Below are 7210 nucleotides of genomic sequence, written 5' to 3' on the forward strand. Positions count from 1 at the left end.
TGAGATAAAAAACAACATGTAAAATGCCTGATTTTCCCACCTTTGTAAAAATACGAGGTCACTTGAATTTTTGATGCCAGTTGTTTAGGCAGGGGTGTGAAAGGGCTCGGACATGATTTTCAAGCACATGTGTAACTTTGATGTAAACAAACTCTCGTGCCTTTGTGGATGGCTGTGTGTTTTTTGCTACTAAATTGGTTAGGAACAATTGTTTTAAAAGTTGTAAAGGGGAATTTACCCAGAAGTTTGTTTTAAACTTGCTACCCGTATCTAAAGTTGCGTAATTTTGGTAAGAATATATAGTAAAAATTAATAGTGTTGTGCAACCTGAAGGAAAATTGTTATGATGTGTTTTAAGTCATAAAGTGGAGTTTTTTGGCGTTCTATCGATGTGTGTAGATTAGAAATCACCAACAATGAGCCTTTGTGGCCGGCACCTCTCTTATTTTGCTGTCAATGGCGCATACAAAATTAGCCCAGATTTCCTCTGAAATTTCGTAGAACATCAAACAGCGACCCGATTATAGTGTATTGGACCGTCCAAACTGCCCCAAAATTATACAGCAGCTTATCAAGAAAGTTGGTTTTATCGTCGTAAACCAAAAATGCTTTTATGTAATACGAATTTTGTGTAAAATGAGTTTTTTAGACGCTTGTATGGTATACAGAATCTATAAAATTATGCCCATAAAACGCCAATATTAAAGTAAAATATGAATTTAGCTATGATTCAACACCCGCATTAGTTTTATTAGAACCTGACAATGCTAATTTATATGAAAATGCACGCCAGTTCTTTAAAATTGAATAATATAACGGCAGTTTTTCAACCCCTCCCCCCAAAGGCAGGGTTCGCTAAACTTGTACATGTATATATTCTCGGGTCGTCATGATATAAACAAGTTTGCATTGTCTTGTGAATAGACATGCATATTTGCACAAATTAGAACCAAGAAAATCATTCAAAATTAACACGCCGTGAAATTACATACAGTATAACTTTTAACATATTTTCATAAATCAGAGGCCACCGCGAGCACTATGGTTTTAATAATCGCTCATAACTTTTTGATATAGCTACAGAATTCAGTAAAACTTTCCACATGTGTTCCACAATAAATGTTTTTGTGTTTTCAGATTTTATTTTTGCGAGTGTAAAATAATAGATTACTTGCAGGTATCACAACACTATTTTTTCGAAGGTTCACGTCAAAACATGGCTGAGTGAAAATAATTCCCGAATTCCCCTTCGTTTTTAGGAGTTTTCCGCCAGCGACAGGGACTGTACTTTTTTATGAGATAAAAAACAACATGTAAAATGCCTGATTTTCCCACCTTTGTAAAAATACGAGGTCACTTGAATTTTTGATGCCAGTTGTTTAGGCAGGGGTGTGAAAGGGCTCGGACATGATTTTCAAGCACATGTGTAACTTTGATGTAAACAAACTCTCGTGCCTTTGTGGATGGCTGTGTGTTTTTTGCTACTAAATTGGTTAGGAACAATTGTTTTAAAAGTTGTAAAGGGGAATTTACCCAGAAGTTTGTTTTAAACTTGCTACCCGTATCTAAAGTTGCGTAATTTTGGTAAGAATATATAGTAAAAATTAATAGTGTTGTGCAACCTTCATGAAGGAAAATTGTTATGATGTGTTTTAAGTCATAAAGTGGAGTTTTTTGGCGTTCTATCGATGTGTGTAGATTAGAAATCACCAACAATGAGCCTTTGTGGCCGGCACCTCTCTTATTTTGCTGTCAATGGCGCATACAAAATTAGCCCAGATTTCCTCTGAAATTTCGTAGAACATCAAACAGCGACCCGATTATAGTGTATTGGACCGTCCAAACTGCCCCAAAATTATACAGCAGCTTATCAAGAAAGTTGGTTTTATCGTCGTAAACCAAAAATGCTTTTATGTAATACGAATTTTGTGTAAAATGAGTTTTTTAGACGCTTGTATGGTATACAGAATCTATAAAATTATGCCCATAAAACGCCAATATTAAAGTAAAATATGAATTTAGCTATGATTCAACACCCGCATTAGTTTTATTAGAACCTGACAATGCTAATTTATATGAAAATGCACGCCAGTTCTTTAAAATTGAATAATATAACGGCAGTTTTTCAACCCCTCCCCCCAAAGGCAGGGTTCGCTAAACTTGTACATGTATATATTCTCGGGTCGTCATGATATAAACAAGTTTGCATTGTCTTGTGAATAGACATGCATATTTGCACAAATTAGAACCAAGAAAATCATTCAAAATTAACACGCCGTGAAATTACATACAGTATAACTTTTAACATATTTTCATAAATCAGAGGCCACCGCGAGCACTATGGTTTTAATAATCGCTCATAACTTTTTGATATAGCTACAGAATTCAGTAAAACTTTCCACATGTGTTCCACAATAAATGTTTTTGTGTTTTCAGATTTTATTTTTGCGAGTGTAAAATAATAGATTACTTGCAGGTATCACAACACTATTTTTTCGAAGGTTCACGTCAAAACATGGCTGAGTGAAAATAATTCCCGAATTCCCCTTCGTTTTTAGGAGTTTTCCGCCAGCGACAGGGACTGTACTTTTTTATGAGATAAAAAACAACATGTAAAATGCCTGATTTTCCCACCTTTGTAAAAATACGAGGTCACTTGAATTTTTGATGCCAGTTGTTTAGGCAGGGGTGTGAAAGGGCTCGGACATGATTTTCAAGCACATGTGTAACTTTGATGTAAACAAACTCTCGTGCCTTTGTGGATGGCTGTGTGTTTTTTGCTACTAAATTGGTTAGGAACAATTGTTTTAAAAGTTGTAAAGGGGAATTTACCCAGAAGTTTGTTTTAAACTTGCTACCCGTATCTAAAGTTGCGTAATTTTGGTAAGAATATATAGTAAAAATTAATAGTGTTGTGCAACCTTCATGAAGGAAAATTGTTATGATGTGTTTTAAGTCATAAAGTGGAGTTTTTTGGCGTTCTATCGATGTGTGTAGATTAGAAATCACCAACAATGAGCCTTTGTGGCCGGCACCTCTCTTATTTTGCTGTCAATGGCGCATACAAAATTAGCCCAGATTTCCTCTGAAATTTCGTAGAACATCAAACAGCGACCCGATTATAGTGTATTGGACCGTCCAAACTGCCCCAAAATTATACAGCAGCTTATCAAGAAAGTTGGTTTTATCGTCGTAAACCAAAAATGCTTTTATGTAATACGAATTTTGTGTAAAATGAGTTTTTTAGACGCTTGTATGGTATACAGAATCTATAAAATTATGCCCATAAAACGCCAATATTAAAGTAAAATATGAATTTAGCTATGATTCAACACCCGCATTAGTTTTATTAGAACCTGACAATGCTAATTTATATGAAAATGCACGCCAGTTCTTTAAAATTGAATAATATAACGGCAGTTTTTCAACCCCTCCCCCCAAAGGCAGGGTTCGCTAAACTTGTACATGTATATATTCTCGGGTCGTCATGATATAAACAAGTTTGCATTGTCTTGTGAATAGACATGCATATTTGCACAAATTAGAACCAAGAAAATCATTCAAAATTAACACGCCGTGAAATTACATACAGTATAACTTTTAACATATTTTCATAAATCAGAGGCCACCGCGAGCACTATGGTTTTAATAATCGCTCATAACTTTTTGATATAGCTACAGAATTCAGTAAAACTTTCCACATGTGTTCCACAATAAATGTTTTTGTGTTTTCAGATTTTATTTTTGCGAGTGTAAAATAATAGATTACTTGCAGGTATCACAACACTATTTTTTCGAAGGTTCACGTCAAAACATGGCTGAGTGAAAATAATTCCCGAATTCCCCTTCGTTTTTAGGAGTTTTCCGCCAGCGACAGGGACTGTACTTTTTTATGAGATAAAAAACAACATGTAAAATGCCTGATTTTCCCACCTTTGTAAAAATACGAGGTCACTTGAATTTTTGATGCCAGTTGTTTAGGCAGGGGTGTGAAAGGGCTCGGACATGATTTTCAAGCACATGTGTAACTTTGATGTAAACAAACTCTCGTGCCTTTGTGGATGGCTGTGTGTTTTTTGCTACTAAATTGGTTAGGAACAATTGTTTTAAAAGTTGTAAAGGGGAATTTACCCAGAAGTTTGTTTTAAACTTGCTACCCGTATCTAAAGTTGCGTAATTTTGGTAAGAATATATAGTAAAAATTAATAGTGTTGTGCAACCTGAAGGAAAATTGTTATGATGTGTTTTAAGTCATAAAGTGGAGTTTTTTGGCGTTCTATCGATGTGTGTAGATTAGAAATCACCAACAATGAGCCTTTGTGGCCGGCACCTCTCTTATTTTGCTGTCAATGGCGCATACAAAATTAGCCCAGATTTCCTCTGAAATTTCGTAGAACATCAAACAGCGACCCGATTATAGTGTATTGGACCGTCCAAACTGCCCCAAAATTATACAGCAGCTTATCAAGAAAGTTGGTTTTATCGTCGTAAACCAAAAATGCTTTTATGTAATACGAATTTTGTGTAAAATGAGTTTTTTAGACGCTTGTATGGTATACAGAATCTATAAAATTATGCCCATAAAACGCCAATATTAAAGTAAAATATGAATTTAGCTATGATTCAACACCCGCATTAGTTTTATTAGAACCTGACAATGCTAATTTATATGAAAATGCACGCCAGTTCTTTAAAATTGAATAATATAACGGCAGTTTTTCAACCCCTCCCCCCAAAGGCAGGGTTCGCTAAACTTGTACATGTATATATTCTCGGGTCGTCATGATATAAACAAGTTTGCATTGTCTTGTGAATAGACATGCATATTTGCACAAATTAGAACCAAGAAAATCATTCAAAATTAACACGCCGTGAAATTACATACAGTATAACTTTTAACATATTTTCATAAATCAGAGGCCACCGCGAGCACTATGGTTTTAATAATCGCTCATAACTTTTTGATATAGCTACAGAATTCAGTAAAACTTTCCACATGTGTTCCACAATAAATGTTTTTGTGTTTTCAGATTTTATTTTTGCGAGTGTAAAATAATAGATTACTTGCAGGTATCACAACACTATTTTTTCGAAGGTTCACGTCAAAACATGGCTGAGTGAAAATAATTCCCGAATTCCCCTTCGTTTTTAGGAGTTTTCCGCCAGCGACAGGGACTGTACTTTTTTATGAGATAAAAAACAACATGTAAAATGCCTGATTTTCCCACCTTTGTAAAAATACGAGGTCACTTGAATTTTTGATGCCAGTTGTTTAGGCAGGGGTGTGAAAGGGCTCGGACATGATTTTCAAGCACATGTGTAACTTTGATGTAAACAAACTCTCGTGCCTTTGTGGATGGCTGTGTGTTTTTTGCTACTAAATTGGTTAGGAACAATTGTTTTAAAAGTTGTAAAGGGGAATTTACCCAGAAGTTTGTTTTAAACTTGCTACCCGTATCTAAAGTTGCGTAATTTTGGTAAGAATATATAGTAAAAATTAATAGTGTTGTGCAACCTGAAGGAAAATTGTTATGATGTGTTTTAAGTCATAAAGTGGAGTTTTTTGGCGTTCTATCGATGTGTGTAGATTAGAAATCACCAACAATGAGCCTTTGTGGCCGGCACCTCTCTTATTTTGCTGTCAATGGCGCATACAAAATTAGCCCAGATTTCCTCTGAAATTTCGTAGAACATCAAACAGCGACCCGATTATAGTGTATTGGACCGTCCAAACTGCCCCAAAATTATACAGCAGCTTATCAAGAAAGTTGGTTTTATCGTCGTAAACCAAAAATGCTTTTATGTAATACGAATTTTGTGTAAAATGAGTTTTTTAGACGCTTGTATGGTATACAGAATCTATAAAATTATGCCCATAAAACGCCAATATTAAAGTAAAATATGAATTTAGCTATGATTCAACACCCGCATTAGTTTTATTAGAACCTGACAATGCTAATTTATATGAAAATGCACGCCAGTTCTTTAAAATTGAATAATATAACGGCAGTTTTTCAACCCCTCCCCCCAAAGGCAGGGTTCGCTAAACTTGTACATGTATATATTCTCGGGTCGTCATGATATAAACAAGTTTGCATTGTCTTGTGAATAGACATGCATATTTGCACAAATTAGAACCAAGAAAATCATTCAAAATTAACACGCCGTGAAATTACATACAGTATAACTTTTAACATATTTTCATAAATCAGAGGCCACCGCGAGCACTATGGTTTTAATAATCGCTCATAACTTTTTGATATAGCTACAGAATTCAGTAAAACTTTCCACATGTGTTCCACAATAAATGTTTTTGTGTTTTCAGATTTTATTTTTGCGAGTGTAAAATAATAGATTACTTGCAGGTATCACAACACTATTTTTTCGAAGGTTCACGTCAAAACATGGCTGAGTGAAAATAATTCCCGAATTCCCCTTCGTTTTTAGGAGTTTTCCGCCAGCGACAGGGACTGTACTTTTTTATGAGATAAAAAACAACATGTAAAATGCCTGATTTTCCCACCTTTGTAAAAATACGAGGTCACTTGAATTTTTGATGCCAGTTGTTTAGGCAGGGGTGTGAAAGGGCTCGGACATGATTTTCAAGCACATGTGTAACTTTGATGTAAACAAACTCTCGTGCCTTTGTGGATGGCTGTGTGTTTTTTGCTACTAAATTGGTTAGGAACAATTGTTTTAAAAGTTGTAAAGGGGAATTTACCCAGAAGTTTGTTTTAAACTTGCTACCCGTATCTAAAGTTGCGTAATTTTGGTAAGAATATATAGTAAAAATTAATAGTGTTGTGCAACCTGAAGGAAAATTGTTATGATGTGTTTTAAGTCATAAAGTGGAGTTTTTTGGCGTTCTATCGATGTGTGTAGATTAGAAATCACCAACAATGAGCCTTTGTGGCCGGCACCTCTCTTATTTTGCTGTCAATGGCGCATACAAAATTAGCCCAGATTTCCTCTGAAATTTCGTAGAACATCAAACAGCGACCCGATTATAGTGTATTGGACCGTCCAAACTGCCCCAAAATTATACAGCAGCTTATCAAGAAAGTTGGTTTTATCGTCGTAAACCAAAAATGCTTTTATGTAATACGAATTTTGTGTAAAATGAGTTTTTTAGACGCTTGTATGGTATACAGAATCTATAAAATTATGCCCATAAAACGCCAATATTAAAGTAAAATATGAATTTAGCTAT

This window comes from Magallana gigas, chromosome 2, assembly GCF_963853765.1.
Source record: "Magallana gigas chromosome 2, xbMagGiga1.1, whole genome shotgun sequence".
NCBI classification, from domain to species: Eukaryota; Metazoa; Mollusca; class Bivalvia; order Ostreida; family Ostreidae; genus Magallana; species Magallana gigas.